Genomic DNA, 27,500 nt, shown 5'->3' with positions numbered 1-27,500 from the left:
TATTATTATTATTATTATTATTATTAGTAGTAGTAGTAGTAGTAGTAGTAGTTTTATTATTATTATTATTATCATCATCATCATCATTATTAGTCATATTTTAAAGCATCGCTGGGACCACCAGAATAACGTCACGTTATAAAACAAGGAAAGATGCCCAAATGCATTTGTATAAAATTATGGTAATCGTAACGTTATTATACCTTCACAAATGGAATTTCTAAGAGCAATAGGGAGCAACGGATTGCTAGAAAAAAACCATAAGAAAAAAATAGCAATAGAAGAACTAAATATAAAAATCGAACAATATAACACGGGAAGTAGTATAGTATTATGCATGAATAACAGGTTACCAAGGACAATTCGACACTACACACCATTTGGGAAGATCGTTGAAAAAATGGGAAGACCAAAATTAATTAGTGGTTCAAGTTTGGAGCCGAGTCAGATCCAGAAGGAACCAATCAATGACGTTTATTATTTATTGTTATTGAAAATAACTAATTTTGTAAAAGTTATCGGCATTATCAATTCAGTTTTCAAACCTAATTTAGTACAGAAACATACAGGATTGAAGATGTACAACATTTTAGCACGACCTACTTAAGTCTATGAATCAGAAGCCTGGACTTTGACAAAAAGAAAAGATGTTCAACGTGTAACTACCAACGAAATAAAATTCATGAGAAAAACGGCGCTTTACCCATTTTGGGATACAAAACGAAATACATAAATTTTGGAAGAATTGAATCTTCAACCAATATTAAAATTTCTTCAAATCTATAGAATTGGAAACAGCATGTCGAGAAAATGCCAACAGAGAGATGGCCAAAAGCAATGCTACATTACCGCCCTTCTGGATTATCATCTGCTGGAAGATCATTAAAAAGATGGCATGAGACCATTGAGACCGCAAGAGACCACTAGGTCTAGTGCTTGAATTGGATGATGACGATTATATTATTATTATTATTATTATTATTATTATTATTATTATTATTATTATTATTTTCTTGTGACATATTCAGGCCTACATTTTTTAACCAGTATAAGAGATTGTATTCATAAATATTCGCCTCACAGTCGAATGCAGCAAAGTTTTGAACCCAGTCAGAATCCAGAACTAAATATCTCTGGACATAATAGTTAACAATAGGGTCACACGATCATTTGTCATATTTGGTTTCTCAAACAAGTCTTTATATATGGGGCCTTTCTCACCCCCGATTCGTCTCCCCTTAATCCTCCCTTCACGTATATCAGTCCCCCGTTAGAAAAGAAGTTTTAAATCTTGCAAACGCACAGGAAGTTGTCAACCTCACAATCTTTTCAAAATATGTCCCCCCTTCTCTCTCTTTCAGCCGATAGCTTCTAAATACCCACGAAAACTTTCCAGAGTCTTTGTTCGCACAAAGGAAAAAGTTTTCAATACCAAACGTCATTTTTCCCACCTTCCCTTTCTGAGCTAGGTCTCCATATGAACAAAGTATCCCATTGCTCGACACCTCTGTGAAAGAATTCTTGAGCTAGTTTTTCTTAAACATATCAGAGCGCACAAATCAGTGGGTCAGGTCCGGAATCTGCAAGCAAAGGGGGCCGTCTGCGGGCATCAGGTGGTGCTACAGGAATGTCCCTATTACGCGGCCATGTGTTGCTGACGTGAACGTCCCTTAAGCCCTCCGCTGTACCGAAGGACACGTCCTATATTTACTGGACTAGAAACGTCAACAGTGTCGATACCGGCCTTGTATTGCTCTGTCATTCACGTGCAGCTCAAGACGCATTACAAATTCGAGATACGTACCTCACAGAAAACACACGTGACCGAAATCTTTCTTCCCACTGCGTGTGGTGCTCAACTTCGTAATATTTAAAAATAATTAATATTTTTTCCGTTTATGATACCGTCAAGGCTCAGCTGTCTCTAGTTGGTGTCGGATTCCCGATTCCAAATCCAGCGATTCTGATTTCGATCCATGAAGTGTGGAGTTGTCAAGTGTATAACTAGACTTCGGATTTTAGGTAAAAAAAAAAAAATTTTTTTTGTTTGTTTCTGAAGATACAAGTTGTATTAATATGTTTTATGGATTGTTTTAAGTAATATTGGTAATTATATTACTTACTTGCTAACATGAGCCCTCCATCGGTCCCTATCCTGAGCAAGATTAATTCAGTCACTTCCAACATATCCCACCTCCCTCAAATCCATAATCCTACTACTACTACTACTACTATTACTAATAATAATAATAATAATAATAATAATAATAATAGTAATAATAATAATAATAATAATAATAATAATAATAATTTTAAGCCAGTAAGTAAGTAATAATAATACTACTAATAATAATAAATTAATAATTTATTTATTTAATCTGGCAGAGCTAAGGCCAGTAGGCCATCTCTTCGCCCAGCCAGACTCTAATTCTAATTGAATAGAGTTGGCTTACAATAGTTATTACATTAGTACCTAGACCATAAAACAACATGAAAGTAAATAATGAAAGTTGGATAAGTAATGTTAGTGTGACAATAATAAACATTGGTAAGAAATAGTTATGAAGAAATACTACTACTACTACTATTACTACTACTACTACTACTACTACTACTACTAATAATAATAATAATAATAATAATAATAATAATAATAATAATAATAGGTATGTAAAATTTTAAGTGTGTTCATTAGATTTGTTTAAAAAATATTTACATTACGGTGACTCAAATACGAAAAAAAAAATGCTATTGTACAATTTTTTAAATCCTTTTGAAATTCTAGTAAAATATCCATGACATCTCTCATACAGCATAAATTGAGGGAGGTGTCAAAAATGTCATGAGGCTAGCTCAAAATTTGCGGAAGGAGACAGATATTCTACATGCGCTAAAAATGCAAAAACCAAAAGCTGAGAAAAATGGAATTAAACAGCAGAGACTAAGTGCGATTTAAAGAGCGCACCATTTTAAAATGGCTTCCAAAACAAGTGTTCTAATGGGCACAAGTGTCTGAAATTTTGCGAGAAACATCTGTAAGCATCGATATATTCTTTTAAGATTAAAAGCAAAAATTTTATTTTTCCGTGAAATGATCGTTTATTACATACCTGAAAGACGAATTTCTAATTAGTTGCAATGAAATCTCCATGTTGGTTTCTGTTTAATGGCGGCAACTTCGGAAAACCAAAATATCTTTCTTCAACATTGTTGCTATAAAATGTTTTCTGTGTTTACTATACTCCAGCAGGCCGTGATATACGTCTGTCTTATTTTTCCCCCCCAGTGTATAAATGCGAACTTAAAACAAACGGTACGGTTATGTAATGATTTATTTTTCATTTTAATATTTTAACAATATTATTTATATAACATATTGCAGTAATAACATCCGCATCTGGAAACTTGTTGATTTTTTCACGGCTTCCCTAATGTTACTTGTATCAGGAATGCAATAAGTTTCGTGGAGTAGTAGACTTTACTTAATTTTTGCAAATATTTAAAAACAATAATTAACATTGCAATTTAGGTGAAATTGCAGTGGTAAGTTTGCAATTTATAATTATTACTATGTTAAACGTCTCTAAAAATAATATGTTAAAAGCCTAAAGCAGTAAAATGAATGTCGCGCTTAAGCGGTAAGAAGAGGGAAATTGTTATGTGTGTTAGGCTGGGAATACTGAATGTGGTATTTCACACTTACCGCGTATTGGTTCTGTGCGGAAAACAAGCAAATACGCACGATCTCGCACAAAATACAGTATTATTTCACTTCAACGTATACAGTTGAATGACATACATTTGTTCATATATAATAATCACACGATCAATATGACGGCTATCATCACTACCCCATCATCGTGTCCACAACTGTGGAGTAACAGTTAGCGCGTCTGGCCGCGAAACCAGGTGGCCCGCGTTCGAATCCCGGTCGGGGCAAGCTATCTGGTTGAGGTTTTTACGGGGTTTTCCCTCAACCCAATTTGACCAAATACTGGGTAACATTTGGTACTGGACCTCGGACTCATTTCACCGGCATTATCACCTTCATCTCATTCAGACGCTACGTAACCTAAGATGTTGATACAGCGTCGTAAAATAACCTACTTTTTCTCCTCTTATCATCGTGCCTGAAAACCCAGGCATCAGCAACTTTAGATATTTTATGGTTACTTGACACTGTTCGTTACAGGAATCCCAGCGAGGTGGTCTTGTTGCAAAAGATGAGATGGTATTGAGACAAATGCGATTTTTCAGTGCTGGGACTCTCAAGTAGCCCAAGAAAATTAGTCATAACTTATAATTAGGCTCTTTCCAGCACAAATTTCACTTATTTACATTAGCCGGAATATGAACTGGGGATCCCGGTGTGAAAACCAACGTCCTAAAGTTTTGGCTAACGGTGTGCCAAATACATTCGAGCTAAATGCACACATCAGACCTGGTTGCCAAGAAACTAAGGTAAAAATGACAAATGAGCGTGGGAGAGCATTGTTAGCTCTGATGCTGGAAGTCATAAATCTTGAGTACAAACTGGAAATGCATGAGTAAAGGAAATCTTTAAATACCAAAATACTGGGTAGGCTACGTGTTCTGGCAGCAAGTTTGACGTTGCAGGTGCTGCAAAAGCGTTTATAACTCTTTTATGTAGTAAAGTAAATATATCGAGAGCTATTCTTGTAACTGTAATGAAAAATCAGTGTTTTACGACAAAAGGAAACTCAGGATTTTTTCAGACCAAATTTAGTCGGGACTCACCACATGCGGGTAAGCGCTCTAAGCAATCAGATCTAAACTGCAAAAGTGCACTGTTTACATTTTAAAAAATCCAGCGCTGTATCAGGGATATACCGGCACGTAGAATGTCACCCAATTTAGGAAATGAAACTACAATAATTGTATTGGTTTCAATGTTTTTTTGGTTGACAAATGAAGAGTATGGGTCTATGATTCATTTCATTTCATTCATTCACAGTTTTCTACCCAAGACCAGGTCTTTCACTGCAAATCCAACATTCTCCAATCTTTCCTATTTTCTGCCTTTCTTTTAGTCTCGGTATATTAGCCATATAGCCTATCTTAATTTCGTCTATCATCTTATGTCTTCTTCTACCCCGAACTTTTCTCCCGTTCACCACTCCTTCCAGAGCATCCTTCAGTAGGTTATTTCTTCTCAGCCAGTGACCCAGCCATTTCTTTTTCTCTTCCTGATCAGTTTCAGCATTAGTCTTTCTTCACCCACTCTTTCTAGCACAACTTAAGGGTCTATGATATACAAGTTGTCACTTTCACATCGTAAGAAGTTTGTTAATGACTATTTCGTTTATATGACGTCATTACATTTTCGGCCAGTAAAGTGTAATGAAATTTTGAATTCCAACCGATCACATGCATACATCGCGATAATTTCTGCAGCTTGATTTATCACTATCAATTTATCGCAAGGTCGTTCTTTTGTTTAGACAGTGTCGCCAACTGTTTCCACGTAAATCGATGTGCACTGTACTAAATAAAGTGCGAAATCCTACTTCCACATCTACATCTTCATCTTCTAATTCCATGTCCATTATTCATAACGAAAATGACACTTCTTCATAATAATTGTTCATTTAATTAATATAGGCTATTAATCAGGTTATTTGTAATTATACTATAAAATGTTTCAATTAAATTATGATTTCAGCAGATAATTAAAACGTACTAGTTCTGTTATAATAACAAGAGAAAAGCGCAGCACATGTAATTAACATTTTTAAACCTGTATTTCTCTTTTCTCAATTGGCATTACTGAATAACATTCAATTTCTTTATTGCAATAATCGTTATTAATCTATTTCGACTTCACAATGTCTGAATAGGTTAAGTATTCATAAATATACAATTATTAACATTTTGTGAGCGAATTTTAGGGATATATATATATATATATATATATATATACACTTTTATTTTATTCACGAAATAGTAATAATAAATGTCACTCGAGGTCTGAGATTACTATAGAAAAAATATACTGACAAGCCATGGGTATTATTTGCAATTTTTTTTCAATGATCCTACACGATTCCATAGATTTGGCACATACTATTATTCTTTTCTGTACTGTTATTATCTGTAGAATTTCCCGAGAATATTACACCAAAACTCATAACCTGATATTTACTATCACTTGCATACATCTTATGGAAAAACATGCTGAATTTAATGTTTGGGAGTAATTTCTTTAATTTGATTTTTGCAGTTTAATACACTATCGATTCGTAAGCCAAGAAATTTATTTTTTTTTTTCTATTAGGGACCTATTATTAATTATTGCCTTTGAAATTTCCGAGGCTGAAGTTGGGCAGGATTTAACAAATTCATCTATCAATACATCGATCTGTCTGTCTGTCTGTTTACGTATCTCTCTATTTCAGTACTACTGAAATTAAAAATCGAATTAATGTACGCGTTCATTTACATCCTTGATTGACATAATATTTGTATTTAAAATATTAACAAGTTTCCTCACCAGAGGGAAGCTAAATATTTACAATATATTTCATAACAGTTGTCTCCAAAATGCAGTAAGCTTTGTAAGTTAAGGGTATGCATATAAATGTTTGCGAACGCGTCCAATATATATGCTGCGCCGTTTTCGATTCCGACAAGCCTTCCCTTTATTCCGTTTTACTATTTGAACTGTCTGGCTCAGAGCGGAGGCGTGGATTTCTAACTTCGTAGCTTGTGTCACGCTATCAACACGGCCTCCAGTTCCTCACACGTTTATTGCGGTTGGTGTAGCTCCATATACGAGGGCACAATTACAGCTCTAATGTTTCTCCTTCCTGTTTCCTTCGAGTCTGTAAACCGTTTATACAGTAACGTCCACGGACAATGACGGATTCTCCATTTGTCCCAATTTTACCACTATGACATCAAAATAATAATAATAATAATAATAATAATAATAATAATAATAATAATAATAATAATAATAATAATATCAACCAAGGCTTTCACGAAAACTGCATATCAGTTATCCCTTTGTTTATGTCCAACATTGCTGCGTCTTTTCAGTTTATTACTTCAAATCGGTTACTGAAGTCAGGTTTTCCCCACCTTCCACACTGAAATCAAAATTGTTTCGTTTGTTTAAATTTGTTCGTTATAATTTTACTGCCACCATCGTCAACATAGGATTTGTCATCCTTCATCGTCATTTTCCCCGGTATCCACAGTCAACATGGCACCTTTACCATCATTATCGTCTTTATTGTCATTGCCGTTATCATCATTGTCATTATTGACATTATCAATATCGCTGTGTCGTTACTGTAATCGCCGTAGCGTCGTAGCTATAATCATAGTTTCGTAGCTATCATCACCGTAGTGTCGTATCATGGCAATAATTTCATTGCTATCATCGCCGTAGTGTCGTAGCTACCATTGTGTAGTTTCATAACTATCATCGCCGTAATTTCGTTGCTATCATCACCGTAGTGTCGTAACTATAATCAACGTAGTGTCGTAGCTATCATCGCCGTAGTTTCGCAGCTATCACCGCCGTAGTGTCGTAGCTACCATCGCCGTAATTTCGTTGATATCATCAACGTAATGTCGTAACTATCATCTCCATAGTTTCGTAGCCATCATCGCCGTAATTTCGTTGCTATCATCACCGTAGTGTCGTACTTATAATCGCCATAGTGTTGTAGCTATCATCGCTGTAATGTCGTAGCTATCATCGCCGTAGTTTCGTAGCTATCATCGCCGTAATGTTGTAGCTGTAATTGATGTAGTGTCGTAGCTAACATCGCTGTAGTTTCGTTCCTAATGTACATATAATCGAAGTAGTGTCGCAGCTATCATCGTAGTTTAGTCACTATCATCGCCGTAGTGTTGTAGCTGTAATTGACGTAGTGTCGTAGCTATCATCACCGTAATGTCGCACCTATCATCGGCGTAGTTTCGTTGCTATCGTCACCGTAATGTCGCACATATAATTGATGTAGAGTTTTATCTATAATCGCCGTAGTTTCGCAGCTATCACCGTAATGTCGCACCTATCATCGGCGTAATTTCGTTGCTATCGTCATCGTAGATATGTCGCAGCTATTGGAGCAATAGTAACAATAACAGGTATAATTAAATGATTTCATCAATATAATCAAGAATTATTAATAATCGGTATAACTATTATATTATTAAAAATAATTCAATGATGACGAGATATTGTACGAGAAGGTACCTATACAGGGTGTTTCAAAAATACGGGGCATAATTTCAGGTATGTATTTCCCACATGTAGACAATCAAAATAGTTCATTACAACATATGTCCGGAAATGCCTTCACAACATTGAAATTCACCGGAACGTTTTTCTTTCTGCAGGTCGTTGTCATTACAGAAGATGTTCAAAATGTCCACCTCCTGCTTGAATACAGACCTCACATCGATGTCTCATTGACCTGCGAACACGATCCCAAACTCCAGGAGTATTGCGTATGTCCTCAGAACATGCCGCAATTCGATTCCGAAGGGATTCCAAATCAGGCACCGGAGACGAATAAACCAATGATTTTAAATGGCCCCACAAGTAGAAATCGAGAGGGTTCAGATCGAGTGAGCGTGGAGGCCAAGCAATTGGGCCACCTCTATCTATCCATCGATCAGGAAACCTTCGATCCAAGTACCGGCGAGCCGTACGACTGAAGTGTGCAGGAGCGCTATCATGCAAGAAGTGAATGTGTTGACGATTGATCAGTGGAGTGTCTTCTAAAACATGAGGTATGGTTCCGGTGAATTTCAATGTTGTGAAGGCCATAACTCGGAAATAAAGCATTTCCGGACACATGTTGTAATGAACTATTTTGATTGTCTACATGTGGGAAATACATACCTGAAATTATGCCCCGTATTTTTTAAACACTCTGTATAATTGATGTAGTCGTAACTATCATCGTTGTAATGTCGCACATATAATTGATGTAGTGTCGTAGCTATCGTCGCCGCAGTTTCGTCACTATCGTTATCGTAGTATCTTCACTATTGTCATCGTAATGTTCATTAACGTTTCCCTTTAACTCTATATTCCTTGTATATATCTATAAATCCCTCAAAGGAAGCTACCCTTCAGTAAGGGTTGCCGAAAGACACAACATAATAAACAAATAAAAATAAACCTTTGTATTATCAGTATTATGATTATTATTTTCAAATGGAAGCCACCCTTGGAAAGGTACGTTTATTCAATTATTATTAGTAATCAGATATAATATAAAGTAATTTAGATGTACATACTTTTACATGACTTCGTAGTGTATATGATAAACGTACTTTGATTTATTTATATTTAGTACCGACCTTCACAATGTCAATTCTCGTTTTTGTACTCCAATAAAAATTCCATATTGTCTCTTGCCACCCTTTCTCCCTACAAAAAAGAAAAGATGAAAGGGCGGCTCGAATTAAAAACAGTTTTGTTTTTCCCTTACTAGCTTATACTCAACCTCAAATAATTGTGGTTTCCGGTTTCTGGATTCTCCCTGTGTAGTCAATCTTGAAGGCCGAGCGAGATCATAGGTGAAGAACTCTCGAAAACGTTTTGTGAACGTGGCCGACCGGTCTATGATGCTTACATACTGCAGCTGGTAAAATCGCGTGTATGTGGTTTTCATGCCAACGCATCATTCGTGGTTTCGATATAAACCCAACACAGAAGTGGTTTCTGTAACTTCTACTACATTATCATCTTTCCCTTCCTTTTTTTTATTGCACGGCCTAAACATATACAGAGCAGTAAAATTGCTTGCGTTTATAGAATAATTTGAATACACGTGCTATAATTGGGTACCATTTTCAAGAGATACAGCCCTTCATATGAATCGATACACGAAGTACAACGCCTATAAGCCGTTTCGTAAGCATTTTCCAACTCTAATATTTGAACACTGTGATCACAGGACATTCTGAATAAAATACTGAAGAAGTGAAACAATACAACGTCTCAAGTTTTGCTCGCACAACCACAGTCAGAGAGTGAGAGTGTACCTAATGTAAGCGAGTCCGGGTTCAATTCCCTGCGAACCTGACATTCATGGCGGACGAAACCAAAGTTTTGGTGATTTCTCTTGGGGGTTCTCCTGAGCTAATTATAGTGAAATAAATCAGTTCTGTCAACAGTTACTAAACAAGTGTGTTAAATAGTCGGAAAAACCTAAAACTCTAAATGACGGTCATAATCTAATCCAAACCTAATATGTAGTCGATGTTCGTTTCCGTTAATTGAGAATCCTATACTAAACTTAAATTACGTATTAAACTGTTCTTCATAATTTGCAATATACAGGGTAAATTTTATATTTACTATGACACTGAGAACTACAGGAACTTCGGGAATCATTGAATAGATACCATTTTTGTTTTTGTTAAGCATCTAAGCTAATGATTGGTGAGTATATGATTTTCCTTTTTTAAACGTTTTACATAGCATCAATTGAATAAATTAATATTATGTTACATAAATAACGACCAATATAAAAATGTACATTTATCGGGTAATATGGAATGCGAGGGTAATATGAAATACAATTTTTACCTGGTACTGTTGGCTTCTTTTAAAAAACAGTTACTAAACAAATGTGTTAAATAGTCGGAAATACCTAAAACTCTAAATGAATACTTGAAATAATTAAAAAAAAAAACAAAGTGAACGGACATAATCTAATTCAAACATAATACAATGGTTTAAGAGGTTAGGTGCAGCTTACAGAAGTGAAATTTTGGAAATATTCATTTTTTTTTCCTATAACTGTATCTTGTACAATAATGAAAATTAGTATGTGTAAAACATTGTCCTTCTGCTATACGATAAAAATATTTTTACGATTTAAAAGTTGTTTGCTTTTTCAAAATTCAAAATTCACTTCACTGTGCGGTGATGAAACGTTTCGCTCATAACTCAAAAACCATCCAACATTCTGTGATGAAATTTTTTTGTGTGTATTTATGCATGTGATATCTACAATAAGATGCAAAATCACTTCTCTATCTTTGATAGTGTGTCTGATAAAAAATAAATTCATTTAAAAATGGTCAAATATCAGTATTTTATTATAACACAAAATAAAAAAATATATATATTACTTGTTAAGGAATGTAGTTGAAAGTGCATGATATTGTAAAAATGAGTTTCAGCAATAAAATAAAAGAGAGAGAACATGAAAAAGTTAACAAGTTTATAAGTTATGAAGGAAACGCTTCATCACTGCACAGTGAACTGCCACCGTTTTTTTAATTTTGAAAAAAAAAAAAATATATATATATATTAATCGTAAAAATATGGAGGAAATAAATATTAAATATTTCCAAAAATTTTACTGCTGTAAGCTGTACCTAACGTCTTAATGTCAACGTAGTCAGTGTTAGTTTCCATTAATTGAGAATCTGATAGGAGTATTTCTGTTTATGTAAAAGTTCCGAAAATAAAATGTCTCATTTCAACCTTATTATATTTTTCTTTCGGTTAATAGACCTATGAGATATAAGGTTGTAAGTGAGGGTAAATACGGAATACTGGTATTCCATATTATTCGTACAGCCACTGTGTAAAATAAACTATCACATGATCGCGGAAAAACATAAACACGTAAAACCACTGAGATGATAAAGATTAAGTACTTAATTACATGGCGTATTTCGTTAAATTGTATATGACATGCATATTTAATAACCATCCACTAAAAAATATCAGATTACCTGGAAGAGTTTTAGAAAACAACAAAACATAGAATTGATTACTAACAAGCTGTCACTATCTTAGAAAGATTATACTGTAATAGTATTCAGATAAGTTAATATACAATATAATATATGAATATTTATTTTGTTTGTTCAGTCTAAATGACTTATCAATATTTAAAAACAACAACAAATATTTATAAATATAAATAATTCATTGAAGTTAAAAGATTTAATGCCAACGTTTTCGCCTATTTGGCATCTTCAGGCACAGATTCAAACTATCTCAGTGGTACATTAATTTTACAGTGATTGGAATAACCATTGAATATAACTTATACATAAACAATCTTAAAGTAAACATATTAAAGCCATATATACAAATTAAATTAAATAATAAACCAACAAACCACAGCTGAGTTAATTATTGTTTTCAATAATCTATTTGTGTGATGGTTAAAACCAAATCAATATTCATATCTACTTCAATTTACAGGTCACTAGCACAACTTAATCGAGACTGCAATCATAGCGCCACCAGGACCATATATATATATATATATATATATATATATATATATAATTTCATTCATTTAATACTATACACTTGAACTACATTAGGCATTGCAGCCTGAAAGAGCAGAAGCTCGTGCTCGGGCGCAGTTCAGATCAGTTATACAAAATATATCACAAAATTTAGAGAGTTCATTGAGCACAATATCATTAATAAGTGGTAAAATACATACAGCATGTAATAATAGGGTCTATATACAAATAGAAAATACAAAAGTACATGAATATTAGAGTATCAATTTTTAACTCAATTAGCTTAAACAATTAAATAATTAATCTGATTTGTTTCCTAAATCTATGTGTGTTAAGTGTACTTAGCTCAGGGTAAGCTCTAATTAATGTATTATATATTTTGGGTCCAAAATTTCTGCTGTGTTTTTATCCAGCAGTTGTGTGGCATTTGGGAGTATTTAGAAAGAAACTGTAGTTTTGTCTCGTATGGTATTCATGAGGATCAAACTTAAATTTATTGTGGTTGTTATGGAAGTAAATCAGCAATGTTTATTTATAAATTTGTTCTAGATTTGATACACCAAATTCCTGAAAAATTAATTTTGTTGGGTAATCAAAAGGTTTATATAGACAAATTTTGATAATTCTTTTTTTGGAGCAAATTTAAAGGATGGAGAGTCGATTTTGCCATTCCTCCCCAACTCAGATCAGTTATACAAAATATCTCACAAAATTAAGAGAGTTCATTGAGTACAATAACATTAATAAGTGGTAAAATACATACAGCATGTAATAATAGGGTCTATATACAAATAGAAAATACAAAAGTACATGAATATTAGAGTATCAATTTTTAACTCAATTAGCTTAAACAATTAAATAATTAATCTGATTTGTTTCTTAAATCTATGTGTGTGTTAAGTGTATTTAGCTCAGTGTAAGCTCTAATTAATGCATTATATATTTTGGGTCCAAAATTTTTGCTGTGTTTTTATCCAGCAGTTGTGTGGCATTTGGGAGTATTTAGAAAGAAACTGTAGTTTTGTCTCGTATGGTATTCATGAGGATCAAACTTAAATTTATTGTGGTTTTTATGGAAGTAAATCAGCAATGTTTGTTTATAAATTTGTTCTAGATTTGATACACCAAATTCCTGAAAAATTAATTTTGTTGGGTAATCAAAAGGTTTATATAGACAAATTTTGATAATTCTTTTTTTGGAGCAAATTTAAAGGATGGAGAGTCGATTTTGCCATTCCTCCCCAACCTAAAATACCATACTGAATTATTGATTGAAACAGAACTAAGTACACAGTACGCAGAACATAAACAGGTAAATAAGAACGTAGAATGGAAAATTTTTGGATTGTTTTACGCAATCGGTTACACAGAAAGGAGATATGCTTGTCCCATTTTAAATCTTGGTCAATAATAATGCCTAAAATATTTAACTTGTGAGGATATACTCAAAGCATTACATGAGCAAGTAGGTAGGTTACAATCATGTATAGTTATACTTATATTATTATTTATTTTTAGTTGCTCAAGACCATGTGATGTTAATGAAAATGGTATTAACTTTGTTTTAGAAACGTTCAAAGAAAGTAAGTGAGCATGTATGAAGTAGTTTTCGTGGTTTCCGGTAGTTTCTGGTATTTTACAGAGATGAAACATCACTATTTCATATTACCCGAATACTCCGTAATAGCCGAAGCTCCTGTGCTTTAAAACGTCCGATTTCATAATATCTTCTAGCAAAACAAAAGATCACAATAGTACACATTCAATCTAAATCATTAGCAGTATAAAATTTAGTGACGTTTACTCACCTGCATCAAATTCAATTCCTCTAATCGTCTTCCATGGCTGGCACACAGTTAAACGAGTAATGTACTTCAGCTTTCATATCGCTAAGCTAGCAGAGGCCGTGAAAGTCCGCGTTACCACATCCGGAGGCATTAAGAAAAGTCACAACGGACATGTAGGCTACAGAGATTGGTGTCAGATCTCTTCTGTATGTGTAAGTGAGACTGATAGGAGAGTCTAGACTCCTCACAGCAGGAGATACATTCATATTTATGTTAAGTTAACACTGTAAATGAGACCTAACGCCAGACTTCAGCACTTTCATTGTGATCATCCTGGTAAGACTTTTTTTTATGACATTGTGGTTTCACCCTGACCACCGTGGTAGCTCTAACCGGATAGGTGGCTGTGTCCTATGCCTACCTGCGCGTACGTGTCGCCACACCGACCTAGTCAGATTCGTTATTTAAGGGAGGGCTTTAAAAAAATCGGTGGGTATTTTGTGCTTCTCATCTGAGCCGTGTAATTGGTTTGGCATTGTAAGTGGACCGCCAGGTGGGCCTCGGCATTCCTCACTCAAGACGGACTGGCTGTTTGTTTTCTATCGGTAATAAACCAGTATCTTGCTTCCTTCCCACTGCGCAGGCGCAAGACATTGGATCCCGGTAAACGCAGATCGATTTCAAATCTTTACAAAAGACGTTCTTGTGCTACCGGGGTAGCTCAGTCGGCTGAGGCGCTTACCTGCTCATTCGGAGTTCGATTCGATTCCCGTTTCGGCTGATTACCTGGTTAGGTTTTTTTCCCGAGGTTTTTCCAGCTATAAGGCAAATGTCAGGTAATCTATGACGAATCCTCAGCCTCATCTCGCCATATACCATCTCGCTATTATTAATCCCATCGACGCTTATAAAGTGTCGTTAAATATACAATTAAAAACGACTTCCTGATATCCATGTACAAGCTGCTGCTGCTTCTTCTTCTTCTTCTTCTTCTTATCCTTCATCTTCGCCAACATCCTTCACTATTACCACCAACCTCTTTCGTTTTTTCTTCTTCTCTTTTTTTTTGTAGGTTATTTTACGACGCTTTATCCACATCTTAGGTTATTTAGCGTCTGAATGAGATGAAGGTGATAATGCCGGTGAAATGAGTCCGGGGTCCAGCACCGAAAGTTACCCAGCATTTGCTCGTATACGGTTGAGGGAAAACCCCGGAAAAAACCCTCAACCAGGTAACTTGCCCCGACCGGGAATCGAACCCAGGCCACCTGGTTTCACGGCCAGACTCGCTAACCGTTACTCCACAGGTGTGGACCTTCTTCTCTTCCAGTACCACTATTATTTTCAATTAGCGAGTTCTGTTTTTTTTCGCCATATCATCAACATCAACAGTCCTTGAAATCATCACTTATTACATCCCTATTCTTTATCAATTATCTGTCATCAGTATTTCTTCTTACCTCTGAGATTCTGGCTGATATGATTCAGAGGAAGAATAATAATAATAATAATAATAATAATAATTGTTGTTGCCAGAAAAAATACAATATAATGCAATTGTAAATTTACAAAATTCTGGCACTCCCCTGAAAGAGTATGTTCTCGTTCTCAGGAGAGGATTCGATACGTAAATTATCTGGATTAGTAGCATGCTAGTAGTTAGCGATGTACGTAATGGAGGAGAAAAGGAACCGATCTACCCGATTACCTTTTTTTAAATTTAGGTTATTTTACAACGCTTTATCAACATCTCAGGTTATTTAGCGTCTGGATGAGATGAAGGTGATAATGCCGGTGAATTGAGTCCGAAAGTTACCTAGCATTTCCTTATGTTGGGTTGAGGGAAAACCCCGTAAAAAATACCTCAACCAGGTAAAGGCTGGTTCACAATAAACCGGGAACGGAAACGACAACGAAAACGAGAACGGAAATATTGTTAAAATAAATGTATTTAAATGTGAGCATTCACAACTAACTATTGTGAATGCTCGTATTTAAACGCATTCATTTCAACATTCTTTCCGTTCCCGTTATCGTTTCCATTCTCGGTTTATTGTGAACCAGCCTTAATTTGTCCCGACCGGGAATCGAACCCGGGCCACCTGGTTTCGCGGCCAGACGCGCTAACCGTTACTCCACAGGTGTGGACTAACCGATTATCTCCAGGCTTAGTTGCCTCATAAGTGACGCCTTATTGGTGTAATTTATGAGGTTCAAATCTGTTTTCGGATAGATGATCAAACAAACAATATTTCTTTTTACAATCAACAGCACCAACATTTTTTCTACTCTTTCTTCTTCTTCCTCTTCTTCTTCTTCTTCTTCTTCTTCTTCTTCTTCTTCTTCTTCTTCGTCTGTTTTTTAACACTGTCAGCACAGTTTTCAGCCCGGGTTCAAATCCTTGTTAGGACAAGTTATTTTCTTTCAACCAATTAAGAGTAAACTCTGGGTAATTTTCGGCATTGGACCCTGAACTCATTTCGCTGAGACGTTGGACAACCATCGCAGTTGATAAAGTGTCGTAAAATAAACCAATTAAAAAAACACTCAAAATAATTATACGGAAATTCATTGGAAAACAGCAATTGAGTATAGTTCAGTATCTACTACGTTACGAAAGTGTGAATGGCCTATAGCGTGTTTTGACATTAATCTTACTTTCAGGCGTTCGGAGTAACGCCAATATAATATGTACATTCGAAAATATTTAAATTATAATGGTCGTTGTTCCTAACTTCATTAATATTCGTAAACTTTCACACAAAACTCCTACGTGATTGAAAGAACTATTACCAAACGCTGATATCCTGAGGGGAAAACGAGCATTTCTGTAACTGAGACCAATGTTCCCGGTCTGTACGCTGTACATACACGCACGCACGCATAAATACGTTATAATAGGTACAGGAGATTAACGAAGTTGTGTGTGACAGGTGGCAGCATTGTAACTAGGAAATCACACTTTTGTCATGAAATTGCTTGCCTTTATTGTGAATGCTATGCGATACAGCCGGCGGTGTAACAATGGAGCGATGTAAGCCGCGGAGCGCGCCATCTGCACGGCCTCCTGTGTTCACCTTGTGCAAGGCGTGGAGGGGGCCGTGGATGCTGTTAACCAGTAATGGTCTAATACTAGCGGATTTTGCAGTTAACGGCATGTCTCTCTCTTTCTATCGTCTGTCAGTTTTGGGAGGAAGCCGTGTCGGCAGATACAGACCCCGTCTTGAAATACGATGGCTGCTCTACTGACAATTATTGGGCCTTGGATATATTTACCTTTGAGAGTTTTTATCTCTCTTTTCAACCGCACCGAAGGCTGGATGGATTCAAGTTCACGGACAATGAGGCTTCGACCTGTACAGTCTGAGCAGGCGCTTTGCACTCAACGTAGCGGTGAAAGCGTTTATCCCATATACTTTACAAAAATAGAGGATGCAACCTAAACACAAGTAAGACTAGGGTTAGAGCTAGACTTGCCAGATTTTCAGAATGTCAATAAGGTACACTTACCATTTTTACTTTCGAGCGAACATATAGGTGTTAAAACTGTTGTTTTCTCTTGAAAGCCAGAGAAGATTCTGTAAGCATTGGCTTTAAAATGACTGGAGTCTGTATTCGAATTAATTCAATAGATTTATTTAGGCCTATACTACGAGCTAAAATTCATTTATTTCTGAGGAAATGTCTGTATTTTGTGTGGGTTTAAACCAGAGTTTAAGCCACAGTCGCATTTTGCTACTCGACTTCTAAAATGCAACACACTTTCAGTGTAAATGTGCAAAAATGCGACAACCAAACTGGACTTCAGAAACGAAGATAGTAATAGAGAAAATGAAATCAGAGATGTGTTTGAACTAATCTGAATTTAAATAAAATGCTAATGGCGTAGGCAAGTGTTAAAAAAGGTATTGAGCAATAGATGTTCAGGAATTGAATTAAAAGAGTTGGTAAAATTCATGTAAATTAAGTGAACAATTTCTTCTAATTGATTTATATAATTCCATCGCATACTGTAAATTGTGAGCGAGGATTTAGTTCCATGAATCTTGTAAAAACTGGAATTGGAAACCGCCTTTCAGTAAAAAGAGTTAGCACTCTGCTAACAATAAATCTTGAAGGGCCAACTAGTAAAGAATTTCAATGTTTAGAGTGCCCATAAAATAACGTATTTTAATGTGATGTAAATTCAGCAGTAATTGATTCTAAACATACCTACGTGTAATGATTTACTTACATAAGTATATCTAGTGTGTGGTAAGATGTATTGAAAGTAATAAAACTCCAAGAAAGGAATTACAGTACATGACTTTTTGTTTCTGCATACTCGATTAATTTTATCTTTCTGCACAATTTTATTTATAATACTGCACAAGCATTTCGCAATTTGCACAAATATAATTTTTCATTTTTGTATTTTTGGGACAATTATTTATTTTCTATCTTAAACCCTTGTCTAAGCTATTTTTGATCTCAACTGTGTGTAATAAAAAATTATCATCTTTTAATGTGAAATGTATTTGCTCATTTTAAGGTAATTGCGTCAAATAGAATACATGAAATAACAAAATCAGTGACTTCTGAATCCTATAGAACAATCATATTTATCAACTTTTCTTTGTATTGGTAAAAATTGCATCATTTTTAATAAGGGCATAAAAACTCTGACAAGTCACACTATAATAATTCAATGTAATTTGAATTTCACTCTATATCACGCACAAACTTTTTTTGCTTCTTTTATTGTTTAATTTTGTATTTAAAATTTAAAATAGTCTACATCGGCATTTGAGCTAGGAATGCTTAAAAATTAGAAGACGAAATACGGGATTTTTTTAATGTCCCGTATGACCGTCATAATAGACACGATTTTTCCTCCTAAATAAGGGAAATCCCGTATAATACGGGACGTCTGGCAAGTCCAGTCACAGCTGTCAGAATGCCAATAAGGGAGAAGATGAGGTCGAGGTGAGATGTTTACCGCAAGGAAAATACACATAAATATGAGAGAACTCCATATCCAAACCATGTCATATTACTCCCATAGTTCAGTACATAACATACAGTATCTAAAATATGTGGATATGGAGAAGAATGGAGTGTGTGAAATGAATAGACAGAATAAGAAACGAAGCTGTGTTGGAAAGAGTAAGTGAAGAAAGAATGATGCTGAAATTGATGAGGAAGAGAAAAAGAATTTGGTTGGGTCATCGGCTAAGAACAAAATGCCTACTGAAGGATGCACTGGAAAGAATGATAAACGGGAGAAGAGTTCGGGGCATAAGAAGATATCAGATGATAGACGAAATTAAGATATATGGATCATATGTGAAGATTAGGACAAAGGCTGAAAATAGAAATTTTCAAGCATGTCTTACAAAAACAACTGAAGGAATAATACCATCTCCTACTATCTAGTGAATAAAACGAAATGCTATTGGAGATAGAACTGTCATATATTGAAGAATGAAATTATATAAAAGAAACAACCGAAATTAGAATGAGAATGCGGTAAATGTGAAAAAATGAGATTGGAAAATGAAGTGGGCATAGCCTTTCAAGGGGATAGGTATAGCTTACAGCAGTAACATTTTGGAAATATTCAATATTTTTTCCTCCATTACTGTATCTTGTACAATAATGAAAATTGGTATGTGTAAAACAGTGTCCTTCTGCTATATGAAAAAAAAAAATTCTTTTACGACTTAAAAAAATTATTTACATTTTTTTGTAATTCAGTTCACTGTGCAGTAAAGAAGCTTTCCCACATAACTAAAAAACTACTCAACATTCTGTGATGAAATTTCTCGTGTGTATTAATGCATGTCATATCTACTTATATGACGCAAGATCACTTCTCTATTTTTGATACACTGTTTGATAAAAAATAAATTGATTTTACAAAGTGGTCAAGAGCAGTATTTTCTTCTAACACAAAATAAAAAGAAATATTATTTATTAAGGAATGTAGTTGAAAGAGCATGATATTGTAAACATGAGTTTCAGCAATAAAATAAGATAGAGAAAACATGAAAAAGTTAACATGTTTAAGAGTTATAGGGAAACGCTTCATCACTGCACATTTTGAAAAAAAAAAAATATATATATATATATATATATAATTTTTTTTAAAAATATATACTTTATATATTTTTTTTCCTATAGCAGAAGGACAGTGTTTTACACATACCAATTTTCATTATTGTACAAGATACAATAATGAAGGAAAAAATGTTGAATATTTCCAAAACTTTTACTGCTGTAAGCTGTACCTAACCCTTTAAATATCCGGTAACAGTTTTAAAAATGGTGCCACTAAATATCATAGCAATGAGTTAGGGCTTAAATTTTATTTGTAATATAATGTATACAATCAAAAGATAATTTTAAGGGAAAAAATTGTTAAAAAATGTCAATTGTAGTCAGATTTCAATATCCTCTTCCCTTAATCCATGGCGAATCATCGGTCTTACTTCCCAAAATACTATTACGTTTACACCAATTTCACTGACGGTACGTAACCTCGCGATTGATCGAGCGTCGCTAAATAACGGACTATTAAAACAAATTAGTCTTTCTGTTTAGGAAAAAAACATGATCAGTCGAAGTTAAAATAAATAAATTTAATTTGAAAAGTTATAATTGATAGTAAAATTAAGCAATTATCTGTAAAGACTAAATTCGATCAATTTTACTAATAGTTAACCAATATAAACGATTAAAGTAGACTTTGCTTCAAAGTTTATTATCGTTAGCGGACTTCTCAACTGCTGTCATTTGTCTGCTGGCCTCGACAGTCCTCAACACGTTCTGATCTCGATTGAGTATTCACCCTCCATTAAGGTCATTTTGCCATAAATGGATTATGTCAGTATACTGGCTTCATAATCCCCAGAAGTTAACTATTTTGTTACATCTGTTGTAGGTGGTTGATTATTCTTAAATAAGCTACCGTAAGTAAATTTTCTGTGTAACTGGATAGAAAATTAGAGCACGCAACACTTCAACAAGGATGCAGATTATCTCGTGAGTACAATCGAAGCATTTCGAGACCCGCTATAGAATACGCCGTTTCACGCTCGGTGTATTTAACGCTCTACTTGGAATGGGTATTGTGTTCTAAACAAATAATTATACCCAGAAGACCTTGCGATACAACTGCATAGCCTGTATTTGAGGTCGTCCAGACAGAATACAAATGCTGTGTGCTGAAATATCGTATCAGAAAGAAACGACGTCCGCTGTCTGTCTATATTATTCATTACTAGCCGTACCCGTGCGCTCCGCTGCACCCGTTAGAAATAAATATAAAGTAATTACATAATTAAAATAGTTCATTTGATCCAGGGAACATTCGTGTTTGATAGAAGGATATATCGTTTATAATGTTACTTAATTTAATTTGTATTACAAAAAATAAAATGCGATCATTTTGATCCAGAGACCACTCATTCGGTCATAAAAATTATTTTAGGAAATACAGGAAACGAATGTACAGAATAGTCTATCAAGTTTACTGTGCATAAGAAGCTATTTTAATGTTACCTGTCCTCGATTCACTCAGAATTTACTGTAATAACATTATAGCATTATGTCCATCTAGAGAAACTACACTTTCCAATGGTGAATTAATAATTAATTATACAAATCGGTTGATGTAGCTTCCGATACTACTTCATACAAACACAGAAACATTCTCTGTAGGCTATGTTTCACAGCCTTCGATTGTTGTTGTCCAAGGCCCCTTATAGACGAAGTCATTTGTTTTTTATTTCATTACACCAGATGGCGTTGTTATTGTAATTTTGAAACTCATTTATCTCATTAAATATCGGTCCTATCAATATTTTGCATGGAATAAAACTTATCGGAAATTATTTTTAAAGACACTTTTGTTATGTAATATTTTTCATGAAAATTAATAATAAGAGAGATATTTCGATTTATTTAATTCAAGCCCCCTTATAACCCCTCTTTTAAATAAAATGTTTTGAATGCCACATAGCCTAAATTCTAAGTTACAACGAACGTAATTTATATTCCAATTTTCATATAAATCGGTTCAGCCATTATCGCGTGAAAAGATAACAAACATCCAGACAGACAGAATTGCAACATGCGTCCCCTTACTGATTGTTCGACCCTCAGAAATAAACTTTACGAAACCTGAATATAGAAAAGCACTTCAAGCAATTCTTTCCCCTTTGATCGGTCGGCACACTGAGTGTATACGCCTGGAGAGCAGGCCACATTCCACAAGGACAAGGCAGAGAAGTTGCCTACAGAGCATGGCGTTGCCATCCGAAGTTCCGGTACTTTCTGACTCTACTAGTGTGTGTTTTTTTATATAAAGTGGGAGTGAAATAACCTTGTAGATTGAAAGGGACAATAGGGTATATTGAAATGAATAGAAAACCTGTATTACATTTTGTGATTAAATGCACTGTCAATTAGAAAATTAAGTTTGAAGTTTCAGCAGTCCAACAACATCGCCGCTAACACACTTTTCTCGGGATACAGATGTAAGAGGTCAACGAACTCGGTGTGTCTCTCTAGATGAGCTGTTCTCTGATGCAACCAAATCGCATGTTCAGTGGCTTTAAATTAGAGGTTATTAAAATTAAATTTATACGAAAACTGTCCATCCTATTGAAATACACCAGAGGGATAAATTATTCTTTATTAGATTTTCTATCGATATGGACAAAAAACACGATCCTACTCGCAATAGTTACCGAATAAAAGGTTGTTAAACATTTGAGGAAAAAACGTTTTTTTTTTTTCTGAAAAAAAAAATTAACTTTCCATCAATATGATATTATAGTTTTTTTTTTTTTTGTTACATACAACATGAGCTATTCCTCTGAAATCTGCAAGGCTATCACAGTTCCAACCTATATGGGCTATACAAACGTGACGGCAACTGTTCCATATTCGGCTTAACAGCAGAAAAGAATTATGGAATGAGGATGTTTTTAATCACTGTGTGAGTTTTTTAGGCCTGTGAAATTATTCACATGACATTGAATATCAGCTTAAAAAACGTTGATACGTTTTTATCTATACATAATAAACGCACCGTACATCACAAAGTAAATCTAGTAGCTGGACAAAATTAATAACTTCTCTGCATATTAACGGATTATTATGTAACTTGGTACAGGTCTTAGCCTATAGATGGCAAATATTTTTCGTGTACAAATTCTGATTACGTTTCCACAAGAAACACTACCCCTTCATAGGAGATGCACTTAAACACAATAAGTAACTTTTCTATCTAACAGATTTTTATTCTGGTGCTTCTGGTATTAACAAAGAATTTTTCTACAGTATTTTGTGTTTTGTTTAGCTATGCCAGAACAAGTGCAATTATATTTATTACGACAGTAAATTGGAAATGATTCTATCTTTAATAATAATAATAATAATAATAATAATAATAATAATAATTTATTCTAGCTCGCAGAGTTAAGGCCGTAAGGCCTTCTCTTTCACTCAACCAGCAAAAAGTATATATACATATGCATGAACTTACAAAAAATTCAACAATTTGATTTAGATGAGAGTTACATGTATACAAGAGTTATTTACGAATTAAACAACAAAATACTATGAACTATTGATTAAACACAGAAATAAACTGTGTAGCAGAATTAAGCTAAAATACATAGAATGTTAATATATTTCAAATAATATTAGATAGTAGAAAGAGATTATTATGAGACAATTTTGAAAATACAGCACTATGAGGATGATGTCTAAAGAAAGAAGTAACAATGTAGTCAGTGATAGTTTAAATCAGTATGATTGGAGTGAAATGCTAATAAGGTTATCTTTTAAGCCGTTTTTAAAGATGTTTATTGTCTTGCAGCCCCTAATAGTCTGTGACAAGGAATTCCATTGACGCGAGGTGGATACTGTAAAAGATGATGAATAACAAGATGTTCTATGAAGAGGTATACTTAGCGTGCCACAGATAAGTGATCTGGTATTTAAGTCGTGGTTAGAGTATAGATAGTAGAAACGAGACGAAAGGTAATTTGGTGTTGAGGTGTGCAGAATTCGAAAGAGTAAAGACAAAGAGTGTAAAGTTCTGCGTTCTTTAAGTCGGAGCCACGAAAGACTTGCGAAGGACGGTGATATGTGATCATATCGTCGGATGTTGCACACGTATGTGACGCACATATTCTGAGCTCGCTGTAACTTGACTGACAGTTCAGAACTTAGCTCACTTAACAAAACGTCACAATAATCGAAGTGCGGCATTACTAGGGTTTGTACTAACTAGGGTTTGTACTAATGAGGGAAACGTTATGTTACTTAAAATTGACTGTAAGTGTACCTACATTTTTAACAAACCGGCCATTTTGTAACCCTTTTCACAGTTTGGACAAAAAAACTATTTCACCTATACTCCAATAACCTAAAATGGACACCTTAAAAACCTATAAATCCGATCCATACTAATAACGGGGTTTGTCTATGTCGTCCGACTTTTGAATCACCCTGTATAACGTTTGCACAAGAAGCCTAGGTCCTCATGTCTCGCTCGATATGCGCCTATAATCAACCCACACAGGTCACTGCTGACATCGCTGACTTTATACAAGCACCAAGGCAGCATATTCTCGAACAGTAGACGGTTCCGTACAAGACAGGCCGACCGATGAATAACAAGAAATGTGTTCCTCCCACTTATGCCACGATAAAGACTTTGTGACGTAGGGTAATTCTGATACACCTGTTGTAGATTCTGGGCGTGACAGCTCTCGGTTCGTTGCTGTATAGCTGGATCTGACTGTACAAATAGATGGACGGGATGTTAAGGTGAGGTTTCAAAATATCTGGCCGGCCTGACAGATGGGCGATAGTGGACTAACCGCGCTTGAATGGAACACGACCTCAGCGAGGCATCCGTATGCCATTACCGGACAGGCTCTTTTACTTACAAGCCCGATCAGGCGTTCAACCGACCCGCTCGCGCTCCACAGTCAATACGAGCCTCGGCATCGGCAGGGATTTCACTACTGACATCCCAGCGCCTCCGAATGGTAGACTTTCCGGCTACAAATTCAACGTTTCTGAGTTCTATTCTCGGCAGGAAAGTGGAATTTATAGCCTCTCCCTTTCTTACGGAAGACGCACCTACTGTCTTGCGTTAGAGTCAACAATAATTATTTAATAGCGCATATATACGGTGAATATATACTTACTTACTGGCTTTTAAGGAACCCGGAGGTTCATTGCCGCCCTCACATAAGCCCGCCATTGGTCCCTATCCTCAGCAAGATTAATCCAGTCTCTATCATCATACCCCACCTCCCTCAAATCCATTTTAATATTATCTTCCCATCTACGTCTCGGCCTCCCTAAAGGTCTTTTTCCCTCCGGCCTCCCAACTAACACTCTATATGCATTTCTGGATTCGCCCATACGTGTTAAATGCCCTGCCCATCTCAAACGTCTGGATTTTATGTTCCTAAATATATCAGGTGAAGTATACAATGCGTGCAGCTCTGCGTTGTGTAACTTTCTCCATTCTCCTGCAACTTCATCCCTCTTAGCCCCAAATATTTTTCTAAGAACCTTATTCTCAAACACCCTTAACATATGTTCCTCTCTCAAAGTGAGAGTTCAGCTTTCACAACCATAAAGAACAACCGGTAATATAACTGTTTTATAAATTCCAACTTTCAGATTTTTTGACAGCAGACTGGATGATAAAAGCTTCTCAACCGAATAATAACAGGCATTTCCCATATTTATTCTGTGTTTAATTTCCTCCCGAGTATCATTTATATGTTACTGTTGATCCAAGATATTTGAACTTCTCCACCTCTTCAAAAGATAAATTTCCAATTTGTATATTTCCATTTCGTACAATATTCTCGTCACGAGACATAATCATATACTTTGTCTTTTCGGGATTTACTTCCAAACCTATCTCTTTACTTGCTTCCAGTAAAATTCCCGTGTTTTCCCTAATCGTTTATGGATTTTCTCGTAACATATTCACGTCATCCGCATATCAAGCAGCTGATGTAACCCGTTTAATTCCAAGCCCTCTCTGTTATCCTGAACTTTCCTAATGGCATACTCTAGAGCAAAGTTAAAAAGTAAAGGTGATAGTGCATCTCCTTGCTTTAGCCCGCAGTGAATTGGAAACGCATCTGACAGAAACTGACCTATACGAACTCTGCTGTACGTTACACTGTAAATATTATTGTAAATGTTATTAATATTTATTGTAATGTTATTATTGTATATTATACATCACTGCCACCGGGTATATACCCAATTGTAGTGTTTAATAAATACAAATACACACATACATACAGACATACATACATACATACATACATACATACATACATACATACATACATACATACATACATACATACATAGTAAGCTAATTCAATCTATTCAGTTCAATACGTAACAAATAGAAATATGCAACTTTAGACTCTAAAAAGAACCTTAAAAATAGGTCTCAATAGGTAAAATAGGCATTTTTAGACAGCATAAAACCGCTTTCAAACGTTCATATTTTATATTTAGATTTTAGATTTTAGATTTAGATTTTATTTAATAATAACATATACATAAAAACGTTACATTAAAATACCCCGAAAGAGCAAAGCTCGTGTTCGGGGACAGTTCCGTTACATAGATACACATACTTTGTAGACAAAATACTTAAGAAAAAAGCTCACATAAAGATTATAATAAAATTAGTAAATAATAATACTAATAATAACTGAGTGAAAAAAGAAACGATGTTTAGATTGATGGATTAATATTAAATTATTATTAGTAGTATAATTAGTGCAGGTCATGTTGATATATTAACCAAGATAAAATAGAAAAATACACTTAGGACAGAAATAAACTTGTTTTACAATACATGGTACGTAATATATACACAGGGAAGTCTGTCATATAAATTTTTAAATTCTGGATCTGAAAATTTCATTGCTTAAAGTAGTCAATTCTGGATGAAATTTTATTATCGAATTATATAGACGTGGGCCATATTTTGTACTGTGTAGTAAAGCAGCAGATGTGAAATACTTAGGTTCAACTAATTTAAGAATTTCATTTCGTCTTGTATTATGAGCATGTGGCTGAGCTACAAATTTCATTCTGTTTTTATGATAGAATTTCATTAAAGAGTATTTATAAATTTGGTCAATTCTAAAAACATTCAATTCGGAATGGATCAAATTTGTTGGATAATCCAGTCGCCTTTTCAAACAAATTTTGATTATACGTTTTTGCAACATAATTAGAGGAAAAAGAGCAGTTTTTGTAATGCGTCCCCATCCAATTATACCATTATACCATATTTATTATAAAATATGAATGTATTTTAACTTGTTTTAGTTTATCCCTACAGACAAAATAGGCACTTAACCTAAAATCCGAGGTCTAGTAATGACACAGAAA

At 34.7% G+C, this 27,500-nt stretch overlaps 1 protein-coding gene across 6 annotated transcripts in view; it reads right to left on the bottom strand.

The window, feature by feature from the left end:
• Positions 1-27,500, bottom strand: part of Eph (Eph receptor tyrosine kinase) — a 1,260,465-nt gene that overhangs the window by 961,254 nt on the left and 271,711 nt on the right. The window lies entirely within an intron of this gene.

This window comes from Periplaneta americana, chromosome 15 (assembly GCF_040183065.1).
Source record: "Periplaneta americana isolate PAMFEO1 chromosome 15, P.americana_PAMFEO1_priV1, whole genome shotgun sequence".
NCBI classification, from domain to species: Eukaryota; Metazoa; Arthropoda; class Insecta; order Blattodea; family Blattidae; genus Periplaneta; species Periplaneta americana.
This window is presented reverse-complemented; position numbering and strand designations above follow the sequence as displayed.